Raw genomic sequence first — 18,702 nt, 5'->3', positions numbered from 1 at the left:
TAGCTCTGCTGCACGGTGGATCTGGTTCTCAGAGCCACTAAAGAGACCACTAGGGCTATTGGCTGGTCTCTGGTTTCCACAGAAAGGCACCTGTGGCTCACTCAGACAAAGACAGAACCGTACTGTTGGACACCCCACTTTTACATTCCCTTGAGGATGGATCTTTTTCCCAGCTCGGTGGTGCAATATTTCAACTCTGTCTGGAGTTATGGAGGCTGTGGCCCCTGAGGGTTAGGGTCCATCGAGGTGGTAGAGACCATTCTCCACTCCAGAGCTCCCTTTAAGAGGAGGTTGTATGCCTCAAGGTGGCGTCTGTTCTGCTCATGGTGTGACCACCACCAGCTGGATCCAGCCCACTGCCTGGTTGGCTCAGTGCTGGGTTTCCTTCAGTTTGCCAAGGGGTTGGCTCCGTCCACCCTGAAAGTCTACGCTTCTGGTATTTCGGCTTATCACGGCCCCTTAGCTGGGCAATCTCTGGACAGAGACCCTCTGGTAATGCGATTTCTTCGTGGCACCTGGAGGTTGAGGCCCCTGGTATGACCTAGAGTGCCTGGGTGGGACCTGGCTGTCATTTTGGGGGCTCTCTCTGAGCCCCCCTTTAAGCCTCTAGCCGAGGCATCTTGGAGGCACCTAACCTTCAAGACTGCATTCTTGTTGGCCATCTGCTCTATCAAAAGAGTAGGGGACTTGCAGGCCCTTTCTGTGGCCCCCTCCTTCCTGGAGTTTACCCCACCTATGGTTAGTGCCTTCCTGTACGGGTCACATTTACATTTATGTGTGTTTTCACTCAGAGGCAGCATATATAAAGAAAAAAGCAGTGGGCCTAAGACAGACCCTTGTGGAACACCAAACATTACCTCAGAGATTGTGGGTACTATTTTGATATTGGCCTATAGTTGGACAGCTGACAAGGGTCAAGGTCAGGTTTCTTAATTAGGGGGTTGATAACTGCCAGTGTGGATGATTTTGGTACATAAACCTGTGCTGATGAAATAGTTTATTCATTTTAAAACAGGTTAAATTACTTTCAGAATAATCTGTTTCAAGAAACTTGTAGGAAAGGGATCTTGAACACAAGTTGATGATTTTGATGAGAAACTAAATTAAATGAATTAATTCTCTTGAATAGGAGTAAATCTTTGTAATTGTCTGTTATAATTACAGTGCTATTGAAAGGGATATTTATAAAATTGTTTGGATTTATGTTAATCATCTGGATTTTTTTATTTATTTATTTTAAATATAATATTTTATTTATTTATTTATTTAAAAAGTTCATGAAATCATTCATGAACCTATTGATGGTTTGCATGTTAGTGCAGTGCTTTTATTTCCTGTCAATTTTGCTACCGTAATAAATAAAAATCTAGGATTATGTTTGTTGTTTTCTATGAGGGTAGAGAAATATGCTGATCTAGCAGTGCTAAGAGCTTTTCTACAATTTAGGAGGCTCTCCTTCCATGCTTTTTGAAATACTGTCAAATTGGTTTGATGCCATTTATGTTCCAATTTCTGAGTGTTCTGTTATAAGTTGCGCGTATTATCATTAAACCACGGTGCAATTTTTTTCTCCCTGATCATTTTTGGTTTTAAGGGGAGCTACATCATCCAAAGCAGGGGTCACCAACCTTTGAGAGCTACTTCTTGGGTACTGATTAATATGTAGGGCTACCAGTTTGATACACAATCAAAATAACACACAAGTTCTGAAATAAGAAATTTGCTCAATTTACCTTTAATTATATGTTATTATTAATAATTAATTATATTTATCTATATCTAGTCATCTATATTTTAATATTGTCATTTTCAAATTCACACCAATGTAAGTGTGATTTAAAAACGAATAGCAACAAAAATAATTGGATGCAGCTTACTGGTAAGTGGCGCTATGGTGAGCTATTTTTAGAAAAGGGCGACTCATGTGGTCCTTGCGGGCACATGTTTGTGGGCATCATGTTTGTGACCCCTGATCTAGAGTGTAATGGAACATTGATTCTAGACATTCAGTGGCCCAGTCGAGCTTGAGGGTCAGTGTCAGGGATTCACCCTGCCACGCCCCCCCTCTGTAGCTGTCAGGGATTCACCCTGCCACGCCCCCCTCTGTAGCTGTCAGGGATTCACCCTGCCACGCCCCCCTCTGTAGCTGTCAGGGATTCACCCTGCCACGCCCCCCTCGATAGCAGTCACGCTGCTTCCCAAGATTACCGACAGCTGTGGCTCATGAAAGATCAGACTACATAAACTCACGTTCTTGAGTCACAGGCTGTCGGTCGTTATATTGTCAAGCTGGACAATCGCGTGGCTGCTCGACCGCCGGCTGTTTATCCGAATTCCACTTCCGACTTGGATTACTCATTGCCAAAGGCTTTATGGATTATGCTTGGGACATTCGAACTCATAGCGGACAACGTGTATTGAGCGGATGTCTTTGTTTGTTGTTTTCAACGGCTTATGAGTGTTTTTGTGTTGTACGGCTTTTGAAATAAAAGGACAATGATCGGACTATATCAGCTTCTGCGTCTGCAGCCTGACAGTCAGACAGAGATCTGATTCATGTTGGCAAGTCCAGAAAATTATTGATAAAACTCGCTGCCGTAGTTGAAGTAAATGTATGCTTAACACAGTAATGTGGCAAAGTACTTATGCTATGACTGAGGCAGATGTTAAAAGAGATAAGGTAATTATCACTAAAATCTGTGATCTGAAATAGCTTCAAACTGTAAAATTATGAATATATTTTTTTATATGGAATCCAAATGTCCATATTAAATCAAGAGTGTGTCCACCACTATGAGTGAGTCCTATAACATTCTGATTAATTCCTACTGAATCTAGAATGGACACAAGGAGTCTTCCTGATTATCAAAATGAATATTAAAGTCACCAACGATAATGCTTTGTCTAAAGAAGTAGCTAGATTTGTAATGAAACCTGCAAATTCTATGAGAAAATCAGGGTAAGGCTTACAATTAATGCTTTGTCTAAAGAAGTAGCTAGATTTGTAATGAAATCTGCAAATTCTATGAGAAAATCAGAGTAGGACTTACAGTTATTTCAGTTATATAGCTGAGCAATTGAGGGTTAAGTGACCTGAAGCACAATTAAAGCTAAATGGTAAAGTTAAACCATAAAAGCATTTTCAATAGGTGACCAGACTTTATTTAATTTATTGTAAATGTATAAACATTAGTGGTGTCTCCACAATTTTTAAAACCAATAATTTAAAAAAGCCAAAAATATATATGACAAGTAAATATACATTTTAAGTAAATGGAGATTTTTGTACTCCACGTAAATCACAATCCACAAATATCAGCTGATAAATACAAACATTTAAATTTGATCTAGTAAGACTGCAGCTCTCTCGTTTAGGTGCATTTTTAACAGGAAACCTGGACTAATCAAAACGGGTTTTATTTACATAAAAGGCAGAGCCAACACAAATACCTGCTTTCACAGGAATAATCCGGTGGTGCGGTCCGAGAGCGGTCCCCCAAAAGGGGCGGCCGCTCCGAACCCACCGCACGCCCAGTGGGCCAGAGAACTCAGAGGAGGGCCCCTCCATCCGTCCAGGGCCAAAGGGGACACGGTAGGCGTCACCACGGAACCGGGGAAAACAGGGCAGGACCCTAGGCGGAGAGACCACCCCTGCGAAGAGCCATAATGGAGCAAAGCCCTCGGCGAAGACTGGAGGTGGAGAGACGCCCACCATGGAGGCCTGGAGTGGAACGAAGCTCTCAGCAGGGACAGGAGGCGGAAAGACGTCCACCACGGAGCCCTGGAGCGGAGCGACGCCCTCGGTGGAGACCGGAGCACGAGCAACCACCACCACAGAGACCCAGAACCGAGCAAAGGACGAGACGTCAGGAGAGGAGCTCTGAGACTTGGCTTCGCCTGGAGAGGAGCTCTGAGATGTGGCGTCGCCCGGAGAGAAGTTCTGAGATGTGGCGTCGCCCGGAGAAGAGCTCTGTGACGTGGCTTCGCCTTCAGGGGAACTCTGTGATGTGGCGTCGCCTTCAGGGGAACTATGTGATGCGTCTTCGCCTTCAGGAGAACTCTGTGATACGGCTTCACCTTCAGGGGAACTCTGTGACAAGGCTTCGCCGTCGCCTTCAGGGAGACTGTGGGGCGAGCCGTCGCCTTCTCTTTCGCAGCCAGGCGGCGGTTTGACATCCCTTTCGCGGCCAGGCGGCGGTTCAACGTCCCTTTCGCAGCCCTGGGGCTGAGTGCTCTGGGGAGCTCTGGAGCGAAGCGGAGCTCTTCTGGAAGCTCTGGAGTGGAGCGGAGCTCTCCTGGAGGTCCTGGAGCAGAGCTGAGCTCTCCTTTAGGTCCTGGAGTGGAGCTGTGCTCTCAGGGACACACTGGAGCGGAGCTGTGCTCTCGAGGACACACTGGAGTGGAGAGGTGCTCTCAGGGACACACTGGAGCGAAGAGGTGCTCTTGGGGACACACTGGAGTGGAGAGGTGCTCTCGGGGACACACTGGAGCGGAGATCCGCGCTCTCGGAGGTGGGAGAGAGATAGTGGAGATCCACTGTGACCATCCCGATTGCCCTTGTGAGGAGCCGAACTCACCTCCAGTCGCGCTTCACAACTCACTGGCCAGAGTGAGAGATTCCCCAGACAATAGAGAAATGTGGAGCGCAATCTTTGCTCTTTCCATTGGGTAGAAGGACGAATTCGACTCCACGTATCCACCACTGCTCCGTAAAAATCCGCCCCACTCTGCCGTTTTGCCGGAGAAGTGAGCCGGGAATTCTGTGACGTCATCAAGGGGGCGTGGCGCTGCCGAGCATGATCCGCGTAAAACGGCCTTCATAGCCACGGAGCAAATCCTCCCTCTGAGGTTTGAATCGCGCCGGGACCACGGCGGTAATCCGATCATGTCCTTTTTTTCTCTCTTTTCTTTTTGTCCTTCCTTCTTTTCTGTCCTTATATTCCTTTTCAGGGGTCCGTTATTCTGTTATGCAGCAAATGGAGGTGGAAGCCAAAGTGCAAACAAAACAGGTTTTATTTACAAAAAAGGCAGATATACCTGCTTTCACAGGGATAATCCAGTGGTGCGCTCTGAGAGTGCGACCCACAGAGTCCTTGACTGGCGATAGGCAGTCCGTGGAAATAATCCACTAGTGCCCTTGGAAAAGCGCAGTGCTGGACTGGAACGGAGGAACGTAATCCACAAGGCGAAAGCATAGAACGCAGTACCAGGAGGAGTAGGGTAAATGTGAAGAAATTGAGGAGTCTGAAACGAACAGGTACGTAGCTAATGTCACCATGAGCCGATACATGCGTACATGAACCTACAATAATGGACGGGGAGTGTGGGTGAATGAGGGGTTTAGACTGGAGCTGGTGATGAGCGGATGAATGAGCCTCAGGTGTGCCCAATGAAACTGAGAGCTTGGGAGCACATGGAGGCAATGACAGCTGCCGAAGGGGGTGTGGCAGGTGGATTCCAAAGGGGCGGCATTGGACGCCCCAAACCCACAGCACGCCCAGTGGGCCAGGGCACTTAGAGGAGGGCCCCTCCATCTGTCCAGGGCTGAAGGGGACCTGGTAGGTGCCGCCACGGAACCGGGGAAAGCAGGGCAGGACCCGAGGCAGGACGCCCTTGGTGGTGTTCAGGGGTGGAGTAATGCCCACCATGGAGGGCTGGAGCGGAGTGACGCCCACCAGGGAGGGCTGGAGCAGAGCAAAGTCACTCACGGAGACCTGAAACGGTGTGACGCCCTCAGTGGCTGAGCAACTTCCTCGGCAGCGGACTGTAGCTGAGTGGTGTCCACCACGGGGAACTGGAACAGAGCTTCTTCCTCTAGGGAGACCCGGACTGGAAGACCTCCTGGATGAAGACCGGAGAAAGAGCGACGCCCCTGATAAAGTCCCGAGGATGAGCCACACCTTCAGCCGAGTCCTGAGGCCAGACAACGCCCTCAATGGAGTTCAGAGGCCGAGCGATGACCTCAGCGGGGTTCATTGGTGTGAGATCGCCTTCCGGGAAGCTCAGGGGCGAGACATCGCCCTGGGACGAGTGTTCTTGGGATGGTACTCATCATTCTTCTTCCTCCAAACACGTTTAGTGGAATTATGACCCAAAAGTTCTATTTTAGTCTTATCAGACCACATGACTTTCTCCCATGACTCCTCTGGATCATCCAAATGGTCATTGGCAAACTTTAGACGTGCCTGGACATGTGCTGGTTTAAGCAGGGGAACCTTGCGTGCCATGCATGATTTCAAACCATGACGTCTTAGTGTATTACCAACATTAACCTTGGAAACGGTGGTCCCAGCTCTTTTCAGGTCATTGGCCAGCTCCTCCCGTGTAGTTCTGGGCTGATTTCTCACCTTCCTTAGGATCATTGAGACCCCACAAGGTGAGATCTTGCATGGAGCCCCAGTCCGAGGAAGATTGACAGTCATGTTTAGCTTCTTCCATTTTCTAATGATTGCTCCAACAGTGGACCTTTTTTAACCAAGCTGCTTGGCAATTTCCTCGTAGCCCTTTCCAGCCTTGTGGAGGTGTACAATTTTGTCTCTAGTGTCTTTGGACAGCTCTTTGGTCTTGGCCATGTTAGTAGTTGGATTCTTACTGATTGTATGGGGTGGACAGGTGTCTTTATGCAGCTAACGACCGCCTGCCTTAACAACTACCGCCCTGTAGCCTTGACCTCAGTAGTGATGAAGTGCTTCGAGAGACTGGTCAGAGACTTCATCACTGCATCACTACCAGACACACTGGACCCACTACAGTTTGCGTACCGTCAGAACCGCTCTACTGAGGACGCCATTGCTCATCTTCTCCACACCACGATGAGCCACCTGGACCAAAGAAATGGGAATTATGCAAAGATGTTGTTCGTGGACTACAGTTCAGCGTTTAACACCATAATTCCCTCCACACTCACCTCTAAGTTGGAGGTCCTGGGACTCAGCCAGCCGCTGTGTCAATGGATCTCTAACTTCCTGACAGACAGACCCCAAGCCGTACGGGTGGGAAAACACACCTCATCTACCCTCACCCTCAGCACTGGCGCCCCCCAGGGTTGTGTTCTGAGCCCCCTGCTTTACTCAATGTACACACATGACTGTGTGGCCACATCCAACTCCACCACCATCATCAAGTTTGCTGACGACACTGTTGTGGTGGGTCTGATCTCCAACAACGACGAGACGGCCTACCTACAGGAGGTTAAAAACCTGGAGAGATGGTGCCAGGAGAACAACCTTCTCCTGAACGTCAGCAAGACTAAGGAGTTGATCGTGGACTTCAGCACAAAGTGGGAGCGGTCATACCAACATATAAACATCAGCGGGACCCCAGTGGAGAGAGTGGACAGTTTCCGGTACCTTGGTGTTAACATCACACAGGATCTGTCTTGGTCCTGTCACACCAACACCCTGGTGAAGAAGGCCCGGCAGCGTCTGTACCATCTGAGACGCTTAAGGGACTTTAAACTACCCTCTCAGGTGCTTAAGACTTTCTACACTTGCACCATTGAGAGCGTCCTGACGGGCAGCATCACTTCCTGGTTCGGAAACAGCACCATGCAGGACAGACGAGCCCTCCAGAGGGTGGTGCGTTCAGCTGAACGTACCATCCACACTGAGCTCCCTAACCTGCAGGACATCTATAGCACGCGGTGCAGGACCAGAGCCAGGAAGATTATGAAGGACCTCAGCCATCCCAACAATGGACTCTTTTCTCTGTTGCGTTCAGGAAAACGCTTCCGCTCCCTGAAAGCGAACACAGAGAGAATGAGGAGGAGCTTTTTCCCGCAGGCCATCCGGTGTTTAAACCAGGAAACACCCAGGATCTAGAACTGGCCCACTCTCTCCAACATCATCATCACACTTCTCTGTACACATATTCACCTTCGCACCACGTCACTTTAAACATATCTCACCGTTCGCACCACGACACTTTAAACTCTGGACTTGCACAGCACAGTGCGCTTTTTATTTTATTCATACCACATGGACCATATTGCACCATATTGCACATGGACACTTTACGGACCTTTACACCACACCATACCGCACACGGACACTTTATGGACAACCCACCACAAATTGCCTATTGTTATATATATATATATATATATATATATATATATATATATATATATATATATATATATATATATATATATATATATATATATATATATCTTTATACCTTATATTCTTTTATTTTATTTTATTTATTTATTTTATTTTAATAGTTTTTCTTATACCTTATAGTTATTTATCTGCCTCCTTTTCTTTCCCCCATCCTATTCCCTCATGCCGAACCATCGTACAAAACATTTCACTACATGTCGTACCCTGTATGTATGTGTATGTGATGAATAAAATTTGATTTGATTTGATTTGAAACAGGTGCATCTAATTTAGGATAATAAATGTAGGGAACATTTGTAGGTGGACATTTACTCAATGTAGGTGGACATTTCAAAGGCAGACTAACAGGTCTTTGAGGGTCAGAATTCTAGCTGATAGACAGGTGTTCAAATACTTATTTGCAGCTGTATCATACAAATAAATAGTTTAAAAATCATATATTGTGATTTCTGGATTTTTTTTTTTTAGATTATGTCTCTCACAGTGGACATGCACCTACGATGACAATTTCAGACCCCTCCCTGATTTCTAATGGGAAAACTTGCAAAATAGCAGGGTGTTCAAATACTTATTTTCCTCACTGTATATATATATATATATATATATATATATATATATATATATATATATATATATATATATATATATATATATATATATGTGGTTACTATATACAAGTTTTTATTATTATAATTATTATTATTATTATTATTTTTTTTTTTAATTATGTTTTTTTAGATTATGTCTCTCACAGTGGACATGCACCTACGATGACAATTTCAGACCCCTCCATGATTTCTAATGGGAGAACTTGCAAAATAGCAGGGTGTTCATATACTTATTTTCCTCACTGTACATATATATATATATACACACACACACACACACACACACACACACACACACACACACACACACACACACACACACACACTTTTATGTACTCTTTTCCAATAACCTTTTATTACTTACTTTATATAACTACCTTACATTTCATTCTATTAAATAAATGGTCAAAAACATGTTTCATTTTAAAACATTCATTGTTCCCTTCAGGGAAATCAAGCTGCGTCAACAATGCTTTGGAAATGTTTCTGCATTGTTCATGCTCTGAATCACGTGTGTAATCCCTCCAATGGAAAGTGCGGTGTCACTGGTGGGGTGACATCATGACCAGGAAGGTTTTTTTTGGAACTGCACATGAGGTGTCCAGGTCCGGGGCATCTCAGGCAGGAGGTCCAGGAGCTCTGCCAAACAGTAGATTTAGCTCTTAGGGTTACAAAGGAGACCGCTATGGCCGTTGGCCAGTCTATGGCTGCCTTAGCCTCTACCAAGAGGCACCTATGGCCTCCTTTGAGGTTCCTAGAGCTGCACTAGGGCATAGCCCTGGCTCTAGGCGTACCATAGATTAGTTTTCAAGATACCCTTAAGAGACAATCTGGCAGCCTGGGAATCTTTGCCAGACGTGCCTCGGTGGGTCCTGCACACTGTACACAGAGGCTATATGATTCAGTTTTGGTCTTGTCCACCCCGGTTTCACGGGGTGTGTCCCACCCTGGTAGGACCTGAGCAGTCTCTGGTCATGGAACAAGAGGTTACCACTCTCCTGAGGAAGGACGCATTTAAGGTGGTCCCTCCATCAGACAGAGAGTCAGGGTTCTACAGCTGGTAATTCATAGTTCCCAAAAAGGTTTGTGTCCTATTTTAGATCTACATAAGCTGAACTGCTCACTAATGAGACTCAGGCCCTCGTTGCGATCAAGAGTGCCTATGTGGGACTTGGCTGTTTTGTTGGAGGCTCTATCTGTAACTCCCTTTGAGCTGTTGGCCAAGGCATCTTGGAGGCTTCTCACAGTTAAGAGAGAGAGTAGGGGATTTGCAGGCCCTCTCTGTGGCCCCCTCTTTTCTGGAGTTCACTCCAGGCATGGCGAATGCCTTCCTGTACCCTAGAATGGATTACATCTCTAAGGTGCCCTCGGTCGCACCACAAATTTTTAGGCTCCAGGCATTCTATCCTCCTCCTTTTCAGGCCCCAGACCAGGAAAAGCTGAACCGGCTGTGTCTGGTGCAAGCACTGGACGTTTAACATTTAAAGGTCCGTGGAGGAAGTCGGAACAACTGTTCATCTGCAACTGACCTTTTGAGGAGAGGCATCCCTGCAAACAAGCAGACGCTTAGCAGGTGGATTTGTCGATGTAATTGCATCCTCCTACGAGTCCTCTGGTCGCCCCGCTCCCTTCGGGGTCAAAGCGCACTCATTCCGGAGTGTGCCAGCCTCTAAGGCTTGGTCCTCTGGAGTCTCCATCCATGACATCTGCAACACTGCGGGGTGGTCCACCCCGCTGACCTTTGTCAGGTTTTATAACCTTCAATCAAATCGAATCAAAACAAATTTTATTTGTCACATACACATACATACAGAGTCTGACATCCGGTGCTTTTTGATGACTGTCCGGCATGAGGGAAAAGAATGAGGAGAAAAATAAACCAAAAAAGAAGGCAGATAAATACATGAGTCCCCTTCAGTGGTGGCACAGAGCCCAAGGGTTCTTATGGAAGGGCAATCCCCTCTGCGCAAATAAGATCACATGGCGATACTTATGTGCCTTGGATGCTTGGAGAAATCCCGGGTTCCTACTTCAAGGCCCCGTGATGGGAGACCTCGGTTATTGCATACTGCTAACAATGGAAGGTCCCTCACGCGTTGGGGAGTGGTTATGAGTGCCTGCTCTGCACAGGGTCTATGGAAGTTCCCATCTACTATGGCAAATCAATTGCCTAGAGACGCTGGCGGTGTTTCTGGCTCTGAAGCGTTTTTTCCAGGACCTCAGATGCCATCATTTGACACCTCAGTGGTCTCATATATCAACTTCTTCTCCTTGAGAGCAGCTTACATCCCAGGCCATTTTAGTGAAGCATTGGACACACTGTTGAGACAAGGGTCCAGACCAGGGGAGTGGTGCCTTCACCCTCACATGGTGGAGCAGATTTAGGAGAAGTTTGGCAAAGCCCAAGTAGATCTGATCCCACTGTCCCCTGTGGTTCTCCCTGTATCCACCAACCCTGCTGGGACTGGATGCCATGGCCGAGGTTGCACCTGTACTCCTTCCCCCCTCGTTGCCATGCTTCCAGGAGTTCAGGAGAGAGTTCGCCGGGACGGAGTCCATCTCGTCCTAGTAGCCCTGTGGTGGTCGGGTCGTCCATGGTTCGCGGACCTGGTGGCTCTCCTCAAACAGCCTCCATGGGAGATTTCTCTGAGGAGGGATCTCCTCTCCCAGTCAGGGGGCACAATTGCTCACCCCCGACTAGAGCTTTGGAAGCTGTGGCTGTGGCCCCTGATTGGGCACAGCTCCAAGGTTCTGGTCTCTCCACCAAGGTAGTAGAGACCATTTTCCAATCCAAAGCTCCCTCCACAAGATGCGTTTTCTCTGCGGCACCCGGAGGCTGAGGCCTCTGGTGCAACCAAGAGTGCCTGGGTGGGACCTGCCCGTAGTGTTAGAGGCTCTGTCTCAGCAGCTCGAAGGGGGGCTTCCTTGTGGAGGAAGTCGAAACAATTGATCATCTGCTATGGCCCTCCGAGAAGAGGCCTTCCTGCTCTTCCTGCTCATGGATTATTGACGCTATTGCGTCTCCTTATGGGTCCTCTGGTCCCCCCGCTCCATTGGGGTTCAGAGCAAAATCGACTCAGAATGTGGGACCCTCTAAGGCTTGGTCCGCTGGAGTCTGCTTCAAGACCTCTGGTGCCTCTGTTCTTTGACCGAGCTGTGCTCCTCAGGGATTGGTCAGTGTGGTGTTATTGGTGGCATTGGACTCTTGTTCTGAAGCAGCTTGAGATCCTAAGAGGAAACGTCTCTAGGTTACGTATGTAACCCTAGTTCCTTGAGGGAACGAGACGCTGCGTCTCTATGCCCTTCAGTCCTTCAGTGCTTCCTATTTGGTTAGCTGAAGCCGGCTTCTCACCATGTGCGTTTTATACTTCCTGGTCTTGATGTCAACCTGCCAGTGACAGCCTGCCTTCACGCAGTCACGTTCCCAAAGCATTCCAACGCAAAGTCTCGTTCCCTCAGGGAACTAAGTTTACATACGTAACCTAGAGACGTTTTTCCACCTTCACTGCATGTTATGCATTTGTCATTGGCAAGCATTAAAAATTATTATTTCTACAGTCTAAACTTTTATTCTTTATTATTTGTTCATTCAGGATTGCCATTTTATGGTAAATCACTGTAGAAATAATAAAAATTACCCAACAAGTATAACCTAGTATATGAAACTCATTAATGTTAAAAATGAGTCTTTAACCCTTCATGTGTTCTGTGCAATATTTATCAATTTGCAATATTTTATTTATTTAAGAAGAAAAAGAAGAAGAAAAAAAAGAAGAAGTTTCTTGTGAGGTGCATACTCACCTGAAAGTGTATTATGCATCATTGCATTTGAATGCTTTGGAAAAATACTTTATATATCTTTGCTTGCCAACAGGAAACATAAAGAAAATGCTGTATTAAATTAAATTACTTATAAGGAGACAACCATTTTTTTCCCCAACAAATTCAGAACAACTTCTCTAATAAAATCTCTAACTCAAACCATATCCTCAAATGACCTGTAAAATAATTACCATGGGTTTGTACTTCTTTCCAAACCAGTCTGGTCCTGTGCTTTTAAATGAAACCTCAGGTGTCCAGTTTTGGCAGAATAAATGAAGTGCCATTGCAGCAAAGGGATTATTTTTTTTATATACATATGCCTCAGAGCTTTAGTTGCAAGGGAGACACTGAACAGAGCGTTCAGACTAAAAAACATAGAAGCCCTTGGGAACATGTCCCCAGTAGTACTAAAGGTTTGGTCATTTTTTTTGCAGCACTGCAGTTCATAAACTATAAGGATTATCTGCTAGGATGGTGTTTAGGTTGTAATTGTGCACATCAGTCATTGTTTTGTTTGGTAATTTCAGTTTTTATAGTAAGCAAGTCTAGAATAGTTTTTGTCTGATTAGCTTAGTTCATCTTTATTTCTTTTACTGGTGGTAAATGTGTTTTTTTGTTTATAAATTTGACCTTGGCTCAGCTCAAAGCCTTTGACCCTTTTACATAGACTTTTCCTAAAATGTGTGAGAAATATTCAGTGATTTGTATTTTATACAAGTAGAGTACAAACATTATTATTATAAAGATGCTACTGTATGTAGTATAATGCAGAGTTTATACACACAAGAGCTACCCTGATAATTTCCTGTGAATTTTACTACATTTTCATGTCTACATTTTGACTGAACTTGTTTTCATGCTTACCATCTTCTCCCAGTAACTAATAAAATGCTTTTCATCTTTACATATAAGTGAATGTGTGTATGGGGCTAGAGGTCCATTTACTCTTAGATCCTGGTCAAGTACAGTGAGGAAAATAAGTATTTGAACACCCTGCTTTTTTGCAAGTTCTCCCACTTAGAAATCATGGAGGGGTCTGAAATTGTCATCGTAGGTGCATGTCCACTGTGAGAGACATAATCTAAAAAAAAAATCCAGAAATCACAATATATGATTTTTAAACTATTTATTTATATGATACAGCTACAAATAAGTATTTGAACACCTGTCTATCAGCTAGAATTCTGACCCTCAAAGACCTGTTAGTCTGCCTTTAAAATGTCCACCTCCACTAAAGGCTGGATGTTTAGCAACAATTTTGTGCAAAACAGCAATTTTTATTTGTAATTGATAATCCTCATGCTAAGTTCACAAGGTTAAAAAAAAACCACTACAATCAGTCCACCCTACAAAAAAATACCAATATCTTGTTTATTTTGGATTTTTTTTCCATTATATATTACCATAAACCAGATTTAAAATTTGAGAGCCCATTTCTAAACATTTTGAACTCTTAATAAGTCCTAAGATTTCCTTTTCTTTTTCTTCTTCTTCTTCTTCTTCTTCTTCTTCTTCTTCTTCTTCTTCTTCTTCTTCTTCTTATTATTATTATTATTCACAGTGGATCATCTGTCTCCATACCCTCCTGTCCTCTACATCTGTCTCTTTCAAATTAACTACCTGCTTATCTTCCCTCACCACATTCATAAACCTCCTCCTTGGCCTTCCTTTATTCATCCCTCCTAGTGGCTCTATCCTCAGCATTCTTCTATATACCCCATGTCCCTCCTCTGCACATGACTAAACCATCTCAACCATCTCGTGCCTCTCTCACCTTATCTCCAAAACGTCCTACATGCATGGCCCCTCTAATAAACTAGTTTCTAATCCTGTCCACCCTCGTCACTCCCTATGAAAATCTCAGCATCTTCAGCTCTGCCTACTGTCTTTTAGTCAATATCACTGGTTCTACACCATACAACAAAGGAGGTATCATCACAGTCCTATAAACCTTCCCTTTCACTCTTGCAGATATCCTTCTATCACTCCTGCAACTCTTTTCCACCCACTTTACCATGCCTGCAGCATTTTCTTACACACTCTAAATTACTTTGCTCTGTTGACCCCAGGAACCCATCTGCCTTCAACCACTTCTTCTCCCTACAACCACACCAATCCACTGCCCTCTCTGCAAACAGAAAAAGGGCTCAGAGCCAATCCTGGATCTTACCTCCAGCTTCAACCAGTCTGTCATTTCTCATACAATACAATAACTCTTAATTTGGCACCCTTTCTTAAATACTAGATACATGCACTATATTCAAAATGTTTTCACTTTCACTTTTGAAATGGAAACAGGAACAAGAATACTTTGAATATATTATTTTCATTGTATGATCAGTGTTTTGAGCCTCATAATACACTAAGTGCTTAAACATGCTTTGAACATAATATATGTTCAACCTTTAGAACATGAGTACCCTGTATTTCCATGAACTGCAATTGATACTTTGCAAAAAAAAAGGGAATTTTTATTTTTTATACTTATCATATTTATACTTTATACTTACAATCCTAATGTTTTGTAACTTAAACTATGACTATGACTAAAACTTAAATTAAACAAAAAATTAAAATAAATAAACTTGTATATAGTAACCATATATATATATATATATATATATATATATATATATATATATATATATATATATATATATATATATATATATATACAATGAGGAAAATAAGTATTTGAACACCCTGCTATTTTGCAAGTTCTTTTTGCAACCCTGGATCATAGTTGCATGTCCACTGTGAGAGACATAATCTAAAAAAAAAAATCCAGAAATCACAATATATGATTTTTTTACTATTTATTTGTATGATACAGCTGCAAATAAGTATTTGAACACCTGTCTATCAGCTAGAATTCTGACCCTCAAAGACCTGTTAGTCTGCCTTTCAAATGTCCACCTCCACTACATTTATTATCCTAAATAAGATGCACCTGTTGGAGATTGTTAGCTGCATAAAGACACCTGTCCACCCCATACAATCAGTAACATGTAATCCAACTACTAACATGGCCAAGACCAAAGAGCTGTCCAAAGACACTAGAGACAAAATTGTACACCTCCACAAGGCTGGAAAGGGCTACGGGGCAATCAGCCCAGAACTACACGGGAGGAGCTGGTCAATGACCTGAAAAGAGCTGGGACCACCGTTTCCAAGGTTACTGTTGGTAATACACTAAGACGTCATGGTTTGAAATAATGCATGGCACGGAAGGTTCCCCTGCTTAAACCAGCACATGTCCAGGCATGTCTTAAGTTTGCCAATGACCATTTGGATGATCCAGAGAAGTCATGGGAGAAAGTCATGTGGTCAGATGAGACCAAAATAGAACTTTTGGGTCATAATTCCACTAAACGTGTTTGAAGGAAGAAGACTGATGAGTACCATCCCAAGAACACCATCCCTACTGTGAAGCATGGTGGTCGTAGCATCATGCTTTGGGGGTGTTTTTCTGCAAATGGGACAGGGTGACTGCACTGTATTAAGGAGAGGATGACCGGGGCCATGTATTGCGAGATTTTGGGGAACAACCTCCTTCCCTCAGTTAGAGCAAGAAGATGGGTCGAGGCTGGGTCTTCCAACATGACAATGACCCGAAGCACACAGCCAGGATAACCAAGGAGTGGCTCTGTAAGAAGCATATCAAGGTTCTGGTGTGGCCTAGCCAGTCTCCAGACCTAAACCCAATAGAGAATCTTTGGAGGGAGCTTAAACTCCGTGTTTCTCAGCGACAGGCCAGAAACCTGACTGATCTAGAGAAGATCTGTGTGGAGGAGTGGGCCAAAATCCCTACTGCAGTGTGTGCAAACCTGGTGAAAAACTACAGGAAACGTTTGACCTCTGTAATTGCAAACAAACAAATATTAACATTGACTTTCTCAGGTGTTCAAATACTTATTTGCAGCTGTATCATACAAATAAATAGTTAAAAAAAATCATACATTGTGATTTCTGGATTTTTTTTTTTTAGATTATGTCTCTCACAGTGGACATGCACCTACGATGACAATTTCAGACCCCTCCATGATTTTTAAGTGGGAGAACTTGCAAAATAGCAGGGTGTTCAAATACTTATTTTCCTCACTGTATATGGTAAATCACATGAGCAGTGTGTGGGAATTCATTCCAGTTCAGAATCCAAATGATCACATAGCTAAATGCACTCATTCACACTTGGACAGAGGTGGGACGTAACAGTAGAAATACTTTGTAACTGTACTTAAGTATATTTTTCTGGTACTTTACTTCACTATTTATTTTTCAGACTCTTACTTTTACGCATTACATTTTTACACAAATATCTGTACTTTTTACTTCTTACATTTTCAAACCAGGCTTGTTTAAGTAAGTTTTTATCTATTTGGTGAAATGTTAATATTTTTCTTCTCACTGTGTGCCATTGTCAGCCCATCAAACTATTTCCTGTCATTGGGTGGCTTTTTCAATCTACTACCAGTGTATAATTTTCTGGTTCTCACACACTACAGACGTACACATTCCTGATCACTATCTTTTCTCTCATTGTGTTCTATATGGTGGATGTTCAGCCTGGATACCTTAATTAGGTAACACAATTTAAAATTGATTTTGTATTAATATATTAATTAGAGCTGTCATAATTAATGTGTTAACGCAAATCAAGATAAGATAAGAAAAGATAAGATAAGATAAGATAAGATAAGATAAGATAAGATAAGATAAGATAAGATAAGGTTAAAAGCCTGGAGAGGTGGTGCCAGGTGAACAACCTTCTCCTGAACGTCAGCAAGACAAAGGAGTTGATCGTGGACTTCAGCACGAAGCAGGAGCGGTCATACCAACCGCTAAACATCAACGGGACCCCAGTCGAGAGAGTGGACAATTTTCGGTATCTTGGTGTTCACATCACACAGGACCTGTCTTGGTCCTGTCATACCAACACCCTGGTGAAGAAGGCCCGGCAGCGTCTGTACCACCTGAGACGCTTAAGGGACTTTTAACTAGGCACTCAGGTGCTAAAGACTTTTTACACCTGCACCATTGAGAGCGTTCTGACGGGTAGCATCACTCCAAAAGTTTGGACACACCTTCTCATTTAAAGAGTTTTCTTTATTTTATATGACTATGAAAATTGTAGAGTCACACTGAAGGATCAAAACTATGAATTAACACATGTGGAATTATATACATAACAAAAAAGTGTGAAACGATTTAAAATATATCATATTGTAGGTTCTTCAAAGTAGCCACCTTTTGCTTAGATTACTGCTTTGCACACGCTTGGCATTCTCTTAATGCCTACTTTGAAGAACCTACAATATGACATATTTTCAGTTCACTTTTTTGTTATGTATATAATTCCACATGTGTTAATTCATAGTTTTGATGCCTTTAGTGTGACTATACAATTTTCATAGTCATGAAAATAAAGAAAACTCTTTGAATGAGCAGGTGTGTACAAACTTTTGGTCTGTACTGTATATATATATATATATATATATATATATATATATATATATATATATATATATATATATATATATATATATATATATAAAATTTATTTTTAAATTTTTAATCTCCTTTTCACCCCATTTATTCCCTAATGCATGCCGGACCGTCGTAAAAAGCATTTCACTGCATGTCGTACCCTGTATGCATGTGTATGTGACAAATAAAATTTGATTTGATTTGATTTGATTTGATTTGAAGATAAGATAAGATAAGATAAGATAAGATAAGATAAGATAAGATAAGATAAGATAAGATAAGATAAACCTTTATTCGTCCCACAGTGGGGAAATTTATTTGTTACAGCAGCAGGAAATAAAAAAATAAAAAATAAATGCAAATATATCAAAAGAATAGACAATAGGCATACTATAGTATACAAGTATATACACAACACAATGTATAAATACAAATGAGGAAAAAGTACGTATTCCAGGTAGTATTGCACACAGGTGGTATTGCACGTATTGCAGGTAATATTGCACGTATTGCAAGTGATATTGCACACAGGTTGTATTTTACACAGTAAAACAGTAATAACAGTAACTACAGTAACTATTACACCATTTAACAGTAATAACAGTGTGTATAATGGTTAATGGTTCACTGGGAGCAGCTTTGATTGTAAAGTCTAATAGCAG

Source organism: Silurus aristotelis (genome assembly GCF_946808225.1).
Source record: "Silurus aristotelis genome assembly, chromosome: 28".
NCBI classification, from domain to species: domain Eukaryota; kingdom Metazoa; phylum Chordata; class Actinopteri; order Siluriformes; family Siluridae; genus Silurus; species Silurus aristotelis.
This window is presented reverse-complemented; position numbering follows the sequence as displayed.